General features: G+C 38.8%; 1 protein-coding gene across 2 annotated transcripts in view; it reads left to right on the forward strand.

Annotated features, from left to right (window-relative positions):
- Positions 1–12,679, forward strand: part of MGARP (mitochondria localized glutamic acid rich protein) — a 41,299-nt gene that overhangs the window by 8,093 nt on the left and 20,527 nt on the right. The gene's annotated exons all lie outside the window — the stretch shown is intronic.

The following is a 12,679-nucleotide window of genomic DNA, read 5'->3' on the forward strand; positions in this document are numbered from 1 at the left end:
TAACTTAATTTGGCAGATTTTTAAGTTTTTCCTTAATTTTTTTTTACCATTAATCTTGAGAGGGTATGTCCAAAACACAGATCAAACTGAGATTAAAAGTATTTTGACTGCTAATCTATGGGCATTTATCATAGTACTGTCAAAGGTGTTACCAGATTCTGAATTATTTTCACTTTTTTCCTTGGTGATTCCAATGATAAATGGATGCATCTTAATTGCCTTTTTAACAAATAAACTTGAGAAATAGTGCAGCACTTCTAATTGCTGAGTTTTATGGAAGTTCTAGGTATGACTGTAATTTTAATTCGAATGTGAATAGTTCCTGTGTTTGTCTCTGAAATAAACTATTACAAATAATATTTTAAAGCAATACTTAGTCTGATCTGCTGTAATACAGTTTATATAAAGTAGAAGTAAATACCTTGGTAGTGATTATTACTGCTTATATATAGAAATATTTATAAGGTAGTAGTTAAAATACCTAGAGCCCTAAAAATTTCCATTTCTGTGGAATATTTAGACCACTTCATTTCGAAAGGAAGTAATCTGTTGTATGTTAAACAACTTTAATTTAAATTTGCTGAATTAGAGTAATTAAGAGATATGTTTAAAAATGTCTTGCAGTATCTCTTGCTCAACAGAGCAATTGCAAAATTTCCCTTTAATTTCATAACCACTTGTTTGTGTCTGGAAGTGGTTGTGTATTCCTTTAACAATGCTTATCTACGAATAACTGTTAATTGCTGGGTAAGGTAGTATCTTCTGTATGGTAAATATTTCTGCCATTTTATTGAAGAGGCTCTTCCCTGAGAAAGGGAAGCTAGGATCTTCCCTGAGAAACATGGTACATAAATTGATTAGGTATTAGGAAGAAATTCTTTCCTGTGAGGGTGGTAAGCCATTGGAACAGTTTCCCACAACAGCTGTGGATGCCCCATTCCTGGAAGTGTTCAAGGCCAGGTTGCATGGGGTTGTAAACATCCTGGTCTAGTGGAAGGAAGGTGTCCCTGCCCATGGCAGGGGGTTGGAATGAGAAGGTCTTTAATGTCCCTTCCAATGCAAATCTTTCTGTGATGATTCTGTGATTAAGTCTGTGGATTTCATTCTGGATATATTTAAGTATGTAAGTCATGTACTTAGTGATCACTATTCGATAAGAAGAAATAGGGCTTGTAACTTTTAGTTCCTGCTGGTGTTATCTGGAAGTGGAGGAGCTCTTCAGAAATTACTGATTTCTAAGATCTAGTATTTCTGTTTTCTCTGAGGAAAACAGCACTAGAACCAGACTTCTGTTATGCTGAAAGATGTAAGGGAGTCTGAAGGTCTTCCCAGGTGCCCTCTACTAAATCTTGCTGCAGTGGTTATTCTTGTCTGGGAGGTAAAGCTAGCAGAAACAAACCTTTGGGATGTAAAATTGTGAAGAAATTGAAGCAAGGGATGTTCTCCTTGCCTCATCTCTTGGGTGTTCTGGGATGTTCTCACTTGCTTCTGAGCATAAGTGTCCTGTGCCACTGGTTCCCAGTGCAGATTGCTGTGAACAACTGCTGGTGCCAGGTGTGCCTAGGGTAATGAACTCTGGGGTCGTGGCCATGGTTCACATGGGGTTACACCCAATGTAACCGAAGTCCTGGCCTGCGAGGCTCCTGCTCCAGGTCTCCTTAGCACTCCCTTCTCCCTCAACCAACTCTCTTTATCCTGGTCCTTCCTGCAGAAGAACAGCATGGCCCCCTGAGCAATTCTTCCCATGAGCTCCTGACCACGGGAAGGAAGGCCACCAGCAGCACATGGTCTGACACACAGGCGTAAACCAGCATCCCTTTCCTCTAGGCCATGTAAAAACTAGTTTCCATTGGCATCATGCTCACAAGAAGATGGAGGTTTGTTTCAAAAGTTCTCTGTACCATTTTGTTCAGTGTCTACTTGCAGCCAACAGCTATTGTGTTTAAAAAAAAATTCTAATTAAAATCCTTCTGGATTTAACCAGTTTTGGATTTAACCATCTTTATTATTAATGTTATCTCCATTTAGAGGGAAAAATAGCATAGCTCCACTTTTTCTGAGGTAGAGAAGGATTTTTCTATAAGAACTTTGGATAAAAGTATGTATTTGAATAGCTTTTACTGGTTTTGTTGGAAACTTGGTGTTACTTCTGCAGATGAAGGTGTAAGTATTTGTATTGTTATTGGTGAACTTCTGCTTTTTCAAATGATGTTGTTTCTTTTAATCTATAAGGCTTTCCCTAATGTTTAGAAGTGCAAGCTATGAAGGGATGCTTGTCTCCAGCTCTTGTATACAAATAATGGAAATGTATGATTACACATGGATGTGCAAAAAACCCCCCACCCAAACCAAAACAGATATCAAACAAACAAACAAAAACCCAAACCCAGCCCATTTCAGAAAGTTAACAATTGCACCTGACTGGAATGTTCTCCTTACCTCAAGTTAAGCAATTTACAATCTACTGCTGGTATCCGGAATTCTGTGAAATACTGTTGCCAAAATAAGTACTGAACTCTGTTATTCTGTTCCCAAGGTTTTAACTTCATCTAACTTCTAATTTTCTCTACCTTTTAATTGCTTGAGCTGTCACCCTTGATTGCTGCCTGATGGTGGTTAAATTCCTGTTGTTCTTCTAGTGTACTCTGTGTCTGGGGCCATAAATTAAGTCTTCAGACAAACCAAGTATGCTGTAAAATTCACAGATTGGCAAACTGCTATTTGGATTAGGCGAAGTTGTTGTATCTGTGAGTTCTGGTGTTTGGGTTGCCACCATAAACTCTTCTCCAACTCTGGTATTGAGGCTTGAGGTTTTGGCATAATCAACTGAAATAACAGAAGCAATTAAACCTAAACTGTTTTTCCAGACTTCTTCCTGACTTCTCTAGCATAGGGTTTTTTCTAATTTTGAAAGTATTGAAGGGCATGGTCCTCTTCTCTGTTATTTCCAAGGCTATTTGAGTGAGTGACTGGGTTTGGGCAGGATTAGTGTGTGAATGTGGCAGTGTTTTCCATGCTAAGCTTCAAACGCACTACAATGCCAGTTGCTTGCAGCCTAGAAAAACAAATGGAGGCTGCTCTGGACAGGAATTGCTGGTTTTGCAACAGGACTTTTGCTGATCCCATCATCCAGTGATGCCAAGCAGACAAAAGCACCTGATATAATCAGTGCATGCTGGCTTGGCTTGTTAAGTTACCAAATTCTGGGTGTGCTGACACTTAGTACTTAGAAAATTACTGAAGAGTCCTCAGAGTGATTTGCAATTGCTCATACTTATTCAGAGGCTTTCAGAATGACGTTGCTCAGTAGAACAAGCACATCCTTCTAGGCATCTATTTGTGTGAGATGGAAGAATGAGGACTTTTTTCTCTTTACTGATTATGATAGACGGATCTAGCTAAATTAGGCCCTAAGAAGTTGTATTATGTAAATATTATCCTATTGGGGTAGTATCTGTATCTGGAACTTCTGTTTGGTATTTCTGTTTCATGTTTATCACTTTCTTTTATCTGTCTCTTGGACAGCTGCACTTATCTTACATCTCTCTGATTGCCATACACTGGCCACTAGTCTCTTCTTCATCCTCCTGGTTTTCCTTCATAAAGCTGTTTAGGTTTAGATGAGTCATCATAGCGTAACTGGAAAATCTCTTTTGGAAGAAAATGAACAATATTTAGAAAAAAAATTCTGTAAAAGTTCTGAGCATCTGAAGACCCCAGTTAGTACATGGAGAGACTGCTCAGTTTTAATCAGCTTAGCCAAAAAGAATTTTACAGCATGCGCTGGGCTGAGGAGGAAGATTTTGGTAAAATGGAAAAAAACTCTAAGTTTCCAGCTAAGAGTGCAAACAAATAAGTGGGGGAGAACTGCCTAAAATAACTATCTTCCTATTTGTCTATTCTAGAACATGGGGACAAGTAGCTTCTCAAAAAATACTAAAGCTGGTAGAAGGACATACAGTGAATAATAATGCCTAAATGAATGTCACTATTAAGGAGAAGATAGATGTACTCCTTTTACTAGTATTAATGGCTCATTGTCAAGACTTAAAAAGAATCTTAAAGTACCTGCATGTGTTGGAGAGCAACAACTCACTTTGGACAACAAAATCTGTTAGCATTTAATTTACTGTACATAGTATTACCTGTGTTTGAAATTTTCCTATAAATACAACAACCACAGGAATACTGTTTGTCTCCTACTTTAAAGAAAAGACAGCAATGGACACCCCTTGCTCTTTTCCTGTGGTGGCAGTTCAAACCAGAATGGGAACAATGGGGATTTTGGTGTTAATTTTTGGGCAGTGTTTCTTATAGCAGAGAAAAATATCCTTTTCAACAACAACTTTGCTCCTTTAAAAACCATGTTAGTGGATAAAACTTGGTGCATTACTTTGTATGAGCAATGTTAAAGAAATTAGAATTAATTAGAAGTTTTTTTAGAACTCCTGAAGGATTTAATGCAGGATAATCCTGAAGGATTTAATACATCAAATTATTAGAGTGTTTGCATATGCGCAGTTTATATAAACTTGTGCTAGTTTTCCTTGTGATCCATTCCCATCAGTAACTAAAGACTGTTCTATGTTTAAAACAAACAGACAAACAAACAAGGTGAGTTGCTTCTCATTGCTACAATTCTGTGCCACAGAATATAAAACAGTATTCTTGAAATTTTATGAGATATTATAAACTATTCTGGATTAATGTGACATGCACTGTTATGCTTTTATTGTGATCATGATAGGCATTTCTGAATATTTTTTTAATCATTAATTGTAGAATAAACTCTCTTCAAGGGAGTCTTCTGGTCATCAGTATGAACTAATGAGGCTTTTCTAGGGAACTAGTGACCTACATCAGGCACAAACAACCTATGATGTGCTTGGCTGATTGAATGTTTCTCTTTCTGTATGGAGTGATGAAAACTTTTATTCTTAATAATGTGCTTCATAATGCCATGGCCTAGGCTTTCAGTTGCACCTCATGGATTTTTATCTGGATTGCTTGTGGATGGCTTGCAAAAAGGAAAAGAAGTAGAAGGCTTATTAGAAGTCCTAGCTTTCCTTTTTCATCAAAGACTTTGAGCTCTGAGCCTTTGGTTCATGTTCATCCTGTGGAATAGCTGCAATGCCAGAGGGACTAAACTTCTGATGCCCATCAGCCCTAGTGAGGGAGGGCTGAGGTTGAGGACACCTTCATGTTGCATCCAAGTAACAGCACAGTCAGGCCAGGGCAGTTCCACAAATAATTCATCAGTTGCCAGACACTAGTTTCTATCCTGTGTGTTCAAGGATAGGAATGATCAGAGTGAAAAGTAATAAGTATTTTTCTAAGTAATTGTTATTTCCTTGACTGTGTTTAGAACTAAAAAGTTTTGTTTATTCCTGTGTGGAGCTCAAGTGCTGATTTCACAGTATTGTAGAGAGGCATTAGTCTGTGGTCAATTGCCCTGTACCCTTTTTCCTTTTTAAGCCAAATGTTTAGGGCTTTAAGCCCAAAATGTTTTTCCTTTCCAAGCAGTAAGCTGAGTAACTTGCTCTAGCTGGTTGGAATCCTAAATGTTCACTGAATAAAATGCCAGAGAAGAGAGAGAGAGGATTTCAGATGGTCCTGAGTGACATTCCTGGTGATGGGAATCTGCAAGCCTGGTGGGTATCTGCAAGCCCTCCATCCTGAGCTCCCTGGATTTTCCTGACCACTTGCACCTGAAGCACTTGGTCATGTTACAGGGACATCTACACGGCTTTGCCTGATTTGTCCCAAACTACCTCAGTGATTATTATTCCCTGTTTCTACTGATGTGGTTTGAGCCCTCATGAACAGAGGGAGGAGGTGTGGAACCCAAGCCATCCATGCCTGGGGTCACAGGTGGCTTCTGATGAAAACATGGAAGGGAACCTTAGCTGTCCATCTCAGGATTTGGAATTTCCCTTTCCAGTTCCCTAAGGCTGATGGAACCAAAATATGTGAAGTTGCTCTTAAAGGGAATCAGTTTCTTGCTGCTACTGCTGTCTTCTCCCCTAGGTTAGATCTGAGTTAGTCAAGTACCCCTGCTTCTTGTGCTCTATTTTGCAGGTTTTCTCAAATAAATTCTAGAATTACTTTTCTAACATGACAGAAATTGAACTTTTTAAAGGTCAGTTCTACTCCACTGGTAGTTTTCCATTAGCAGGTCTTTAAACTATGAAAAGGATCTGGGAATATTTTGCTCTGCTTATCTTAACATTTCAGGGGACATCCTGAGACCTTCAATGGACCTGACTGAGGAAGCTTTCTGTAAACAAAAGCATCATATCATAAGATGGTCTCTAAAAGACTGTAAATAAAATACTGTTTCTAATTTCACAATTAAATTTGACTTCCCCCCTTTGGAATTAGTGTGTGACATTGGTTATATTATAGGCAGCTTGAAATAGCAAAGCCTTGTTTTGTACTCCAGCTTTGGTTTGTGTGCTCCAGGTGGATTCCATTTGTATGAAGCTGGCTAACTTGTATTATTTTAGCTTTACAAAACCAGATTCTTCTGCAAAGAATATTTTTAAAGTAATTGAACCTGTTGTTTGGCATTACAGATACCAGCCTCATCTTGACTGCCTAGAAAAAAAAATCATCATACAAAGGATACTAGTAAAGGAATCTCTCAGAAAAGTGTATTTTTAAATATCTTTTAGAATTACAGGATACCAATTGCAGGAGCTTGTAACTTCTGATCAATGAATCAATATGATTTCACAGAAGCCCCTTATTGTTTACATTATACACTTGTTTATGAATTCTAAAACTACTGTTCACGTGATCACACACTACTTGATTGGTACCTCTATACTGTCCATGCAGTGAGCACACACTCCTCAGGTTTTGTGATTTGGTTACAAAGTGTTCAATAGCCTTCTGTTATCTGGTTCCTGTGGTCTTGTTTCCCTGCTTCTCATCTGCTTCTTTCTTATTTTAGAACAATTTATGTTTCAGCAACCTTGAGGAATTTCAGAGGGTCTGATAAGAAATTAGGGCTGGGGCACACTATGACCTAAGTTGTTCAGATACATTGCTACATTTCCACCTTTTTCTTCTTGCACCAGCCAAACTCTCTTTACTGCATTTTCAATCAAGCAGGCCACCAATTTTATGATGCATGGAATAAGACAAAGCAATATAATAGTGACTACTAGTAATAACAGAGCTCCCTAGAGAGATTCATACAACACATTCCTTCAAAATCTTTACATCCATGTCTATGTGCTAACAGCAAAACATCCATAGCAATTCTCTTTTGCAGTGTGTCATGTCTAATACCATCTACATCAGTAAGCATTTGATTTAAAGCATCTGAAGTTATGTTTAAGTGCTTGACTGTCTAGCATCTTAACTTACTAAGCGTAAAGCTTGAGCAGCAGTAACACTTGGAGTAAGGAATGATGCTATTATTCATGCTGGAGTGTCTCAAACTATGTTATTGTTACAGTTAGATCTTAAGCTTGTGATTGCTTTCTTAGCTTTCTTGCTATGTCTCATTCTCTAAACAGTTTGATTCAGTATCTTGCACGTGCTAGGGGCAAACATGGTCAGTTTCCCTAAATAACAAGATCTACCAAGTGAATTACTCGGAATTGAGGACCATGCCCTATTCCTACAGATTAGAAAGATATTTGGTGGAAGCTTTCTGACAGTTGCATTTGTAGCAGGACTCAGGGTAAGTCCAATTGTGGCAACATTTAGTCACGTTCTTATACCATGGTGTTGTGGTTTTAAAGCAGTAACTAAAAAAATTACTTATTTCTTGCTATGAGATATGGATTAGAACAAGACCAAAACAGGCTTAAAACTTAAAAGGAATAAAGAAAGTTTATTAACAAGACTACAAGAACAAAAAAACGCCAGAATAAACTTCCAGAAAACCCTTTTATCTCTCACTACATAACCATTCTCTTGTACACATGACTACATAGAGACAAAAACTTTGGAACTTTGGTGGTTAAAACAGTCCCAATTCCTGCTAGAGTCTTTTCATCAGTCTTTGTAGAGAAACAGAAGTCTCTTTCTGCTAATCTATGGAGTTTTTCACAAGAAAACTATTTCTATTATAGCTTTCTATTTTTCTGATGCCAGCTGCCCAGAAATCTTGTCATCAGAATTCACTCCTCCCATTTCACATCACTCTGAGGTGTGTATGGGTCATGAGTCTAGGGATGTCATTTTAAGGATGAGTTATTCAAAGCAAAAGTCCTCTTCATCTGTCTCTGTGAGCTTTGCTGGAAAACAGTTTTCTCATTGCCTCCCAAGGCTTCAAATCTTCGCTTCACTGTTCCAGTACTTCACTGTATCACAATTACTCTACTTTTTACTCAAAATCCACACTTTGAACACTCCATTCCTCCCAATATACTCTGTCATGAATTAAAGGAGTTTTTTTCAAGACCTTATTGTCCATCTCCATAGCTTTAACAGAAAAATATTTCAGCTTATAAAGCATCTCCTTATTCTCTACCTTTTCTGAAGCTTAATTCTTTTCTTTACTGTCTCTGGTAGTTTATAAAGTCTCTTTAAATGTCAATTACTCTATTTTTCTCTCTCTAGATAAAAGGATTAATCTGCAAGTCTCATCTGAGTAATGAAAGGGTTAATATCTTGCCCAGGCTTTTGTAGATGGTTCTGTGATCTCTGCCGGAGCAGCAGCTGGAGTTGTCTGCGATAGAAGATTCTTCATGGCTGCTCTGGAGAGTGTGGTCACTGTCTCAGCCCGCCACAGGTCAAGAGCTTTTTTCCTTTCTTTACTCGGCAGTCTCTGGTGAATTCAGCCACAGCAAAAACTGCAGCCGAGCCAGGGACCGGCCTGGCCCGGCCAGAGCCCGGGACAAGCCCCGCAGGCCCCATCTCCCGGCCGGGAGCCGCTGGGCCCAGCCCAGCCCCCGCCTGGGCCGCATGGCCTGGGCAGGGAACGGGAGGCCAGCCGGAGCTCTGTTACCTTTCACAGCCAGGAAACAAAAAGAGCAAGAAATTCTCAGGCTTAGGTCTTAAGGTGGTGTTCACAGGTTGACTTCACTTTTCAATGGTCAAAACTGCTGTCAGTTCTTAGAAATGACCGATAATTGGTCAGGAGAAGACTCCCATCAGTCACCAGCAGTTTCAACTTCCTTAGCTCTCAAAACTATCTTTAAGGTAAAGTCACCCCATGACACATGGAGAATTGGGATTAAGAATGACACTATTACTTTTGGGCTGTGAGACTAAAATGTTGCTCATGTTAGTTGATTTTGGATTCAGAAAGTACTTAAAGAACAAACAGTAATTTCCAGGCACCAATCCTAACAGATCTAGTTCTTGAGATTCTGATCCACTTTCATTCAGTGATTGTGCTATCATACCTGCTTGAAATCCCTTGCCATTTGGCCTAATCCCCAACTTTTTGCACATGTCAAATTTTGTACAATCTCTAGTTATGTTACACCAGTGATTCTCCGCACTTGATTTATTTGCTCCCATATTTGGCTTTCCTCTAACTCCTATCCATTTTGCAAAACCAGTGAAGTTACTTACTGGTGTGGGAAATGGAAAAATAGAAACCTCCACAGATGCTGAAGTGTTCAATCTGCAGCCTTGGAAAGAGCTTGGGTTAATGTAATGATAAAGGTACACAAACATAAGGTGGAAAAATTATAAACTTGTGTTCCTATGATTGTAAGTAGGAATATGCCTTGAGTAAGTGAGAAATTATATTAGGTAAAATTGTGAGAGGTTTGAGTTGTAATAATGTGACTTACAGAGTAGGCTAGGGGTGTAGAAGCTACAATAGAGGTCATGGGTACATGACCTATCTGTTCATTGGCTAAAAGATAGATGCAGTGCAGCAGAATTAGCCAAAGATGATAGGTTAATAAGTAGAAACAAGTTTTGTGTTAACAGTCTATTGGACCAAAATGTTACATATTGCTGCGTGAAGAAGAAACCCGTGACTATCTTGAGCTATGGCTTTTTACTTCTATCCAAATCTCACGCCTTTGAGACAAATATCTTATCTGGTTTACTTGAGCAATAAATCACCTTAAATAGCACAGTGGTCCCATCCCTCATTTTTCATCTCGACAATTGCAATACCGATTAAACACGTGAAAAAAGGATCTCCTGGCATGGCTAAAGATAAACAAAAGGAATCCACTCCAGTAGCATTAGCCCAAGTAAGCCACATCAGAGTAAAACAATACATGTAGTGAAAAAGAAATTGACAGCAATTAAGAATTAATCAAATAATATACACAATAACACATGCGGAATTATATAATTAGTAAGCACTATAATACTAAACTGTTGTCCCAGAGTCTGCAACAACTGATAAACCTCAGATCAGTAGAGAATTGGAAAATTATGTCCAGATAACAATTATCCAAGCTCACTTTAAAAGTAGGTTCAGCTGTCATATTAATACGGTCAAATTGCCAAGCCAAAATTACTTGAATCTACTTTTGATGCAGAAATGTCTGGGTTTGTTGGCAATTTTCCCATCCATGTAGAGCTAGGGCCCAAACCCTAATTGGTGGATGTCACTTGACACATTTTAAAACAAAGCTCTTGAAAATAGCAGTTATGAATAAAACCTTAGGGTTAAAGATTAATTAAACCATCTAGTATTTGCATCCTTCTGAAGTTTCCTTCAAGATAGAGATGCTTCAAACACAGCAAACCTTCTTCAAAAATCCAGCATAAAACTTAGGAAAATAAGTTAATATTGCAGCTCGACTCTCTGCTGGAGTGCTTTTATAATAATAACTGAAGGAAGCCACAAAACTACCAGTCTGGAAGAGGTTTTCGATGAAGCTCTTGATATCTTTTCTGGGAATTCCATTAAAACAACAGGCTAGAGAAGTGGTCTGGATAAAAAAAGAACATGTAAGCAACTAGAGAACAAAAAGGAAAGGATCCTGAAGAGACACGTGTCTGGTAGGCGATCACACAAAGAAATGGTAAAGCCTATAAAACCTGGTTGTAAACACTATAACAATATAAATAATTCTTATTACAAAAATCAGTGAATTCACATTAAACAATCAATATATCAACAGCAAGTGTTTGAGGAAGTTAAAACATTTTTAAAATATTCATGTCATATTAATAACAGTCACCATTTATCAGTGTTACTTATAGAAAACAAAAATAACAGAGGTTATAAGCTCACTATTAGTAACCCCTAAAACTGAATCGTTAGGGAAAAGGGAAACAGCTGATGATTTTATGACTAGGATCTGGTCAAAATTCCCCAAGTGTTATGTCTTTGGAGAAATTTTAGATGGTTGCCAGTACTGTTAGTTGTATCTCACGCAGTGGTTTTACTCTGTGGGAAACACTTTTCCCAGTAAAAGATTTCCATCTATGTCATAATTAGATTGGAACTGATTTGTATATTGTCTCCCCTTTTTTCATCTAAGATAACGATTAGGTTGCTTTATCTTTTTTTGTGGGCTCTGAGCAAGATTTGTTTGTATGTCCAGGCTTCCCACATTTGAAGCATGTTTTGGTGGCTTCTGTTTCCACTGCAGCAATGGCTTGTGTGAGGCAATGTATGGATAAAATGAATGGCTCAAATATCCCTTGTCTTATTAATGTATATGTGCCCTCTGGGCTTCCTGCTGGTTGGACTTGCAGGATTGCTTTTTCTGAATGAGCACTTGATTTACAGTTCAAAAAGTTTCTGTTATCTGAAGGAAATAAATTTGGCTTTTTCTTTGGATACGGTTGAGCTGCATTCTGTAGATTTGTTTCTTCTGCTTGTGTTATGGCACAGAACTTTTTATCTTACTTTTTCCTTGCAATAATAGAAGTGGCCAAAGGTGGCGCTGTAGTGAGAGGTCGGGAGTCTCGATGGCGTCTGCAGCATTGCGCATGCTCGGCACTGGGGAACGCCATCTTGTTGAATGACAACCTCCTGTAGGGCATCGCCATTTTGTTGTACGGCACCTTCCTGTCGGGTGCCGCCATTTTGTTCTATGGGAGCATGCTCAGTAGTAGTGCAAGAGCTCTCGACACAGACACCCCTCTCAGGGCAGGGTTCCGGCCCCCACTTCCGATGTAATGTTACCGGCGGCTGAAGGTGAGCTCGGCAGTGGGGGACAAGTGGGGGTCACTTGCTGTTGCGCAGGAGAAATTCTAAAGATAAAGCTGCTAGCAGTGCAGTTCGACAAGATCTCATTAATTACACGGCACATTCAAAGGACAACAGCCGCAACCCCATCTGTCCCAATAGTAAGATCAAAAAGCCGAACATCAACAGAGATCCAAAGTTCAGAGTTCTCAATCACTTAGAGCAGTAAATCTTCCAATCGCGACTTTAATCTTATTAGAGTCTTTGGTTTAGTAAGAACCATCCCTTTGTTCTAACACATCTTTCCTTTTTGCTTCTGCTGTCAACAGCGATTTGTCTTTTTCTCTTTCCCTTGTCGATTTATCAAAGTTCTGTGTTCAACTAAGTGTATCTTTTCCTGCCACCTCCTCTTTCTTAAAGCAGCACAAACTGTTTGCATTTGAATAGTTGCGCTCTGCATTTGTATGCTTGGCAGAGTCATGCAGAGGAGAAGGAGGGAAGACTCGCCCCACTGTGATTGACCAAAAAATGGATATGGTCTAGTATCAATATCCAACTGAGACGGACAAAGACTCTTTAACTGTTTTAGGGTTAAAAAGTGTATGT

The sequence above is a fragment of the Pseudopodoces humilis genome, chromosome 6 (assembly GCF_049639895.1).
Source record: "Pseudopodoces humilis isolate 2021_Gansu_Grassland_sample_001 chromosome 6, ASM4963989v1, whole genome shotgun sequence".
Lineage (NCBI taxonomy): Eukaryota > Metazoa > Chordata > Aves > Passeriformes > Paridae > Pseudopodoces > Pseudopodoces humilis.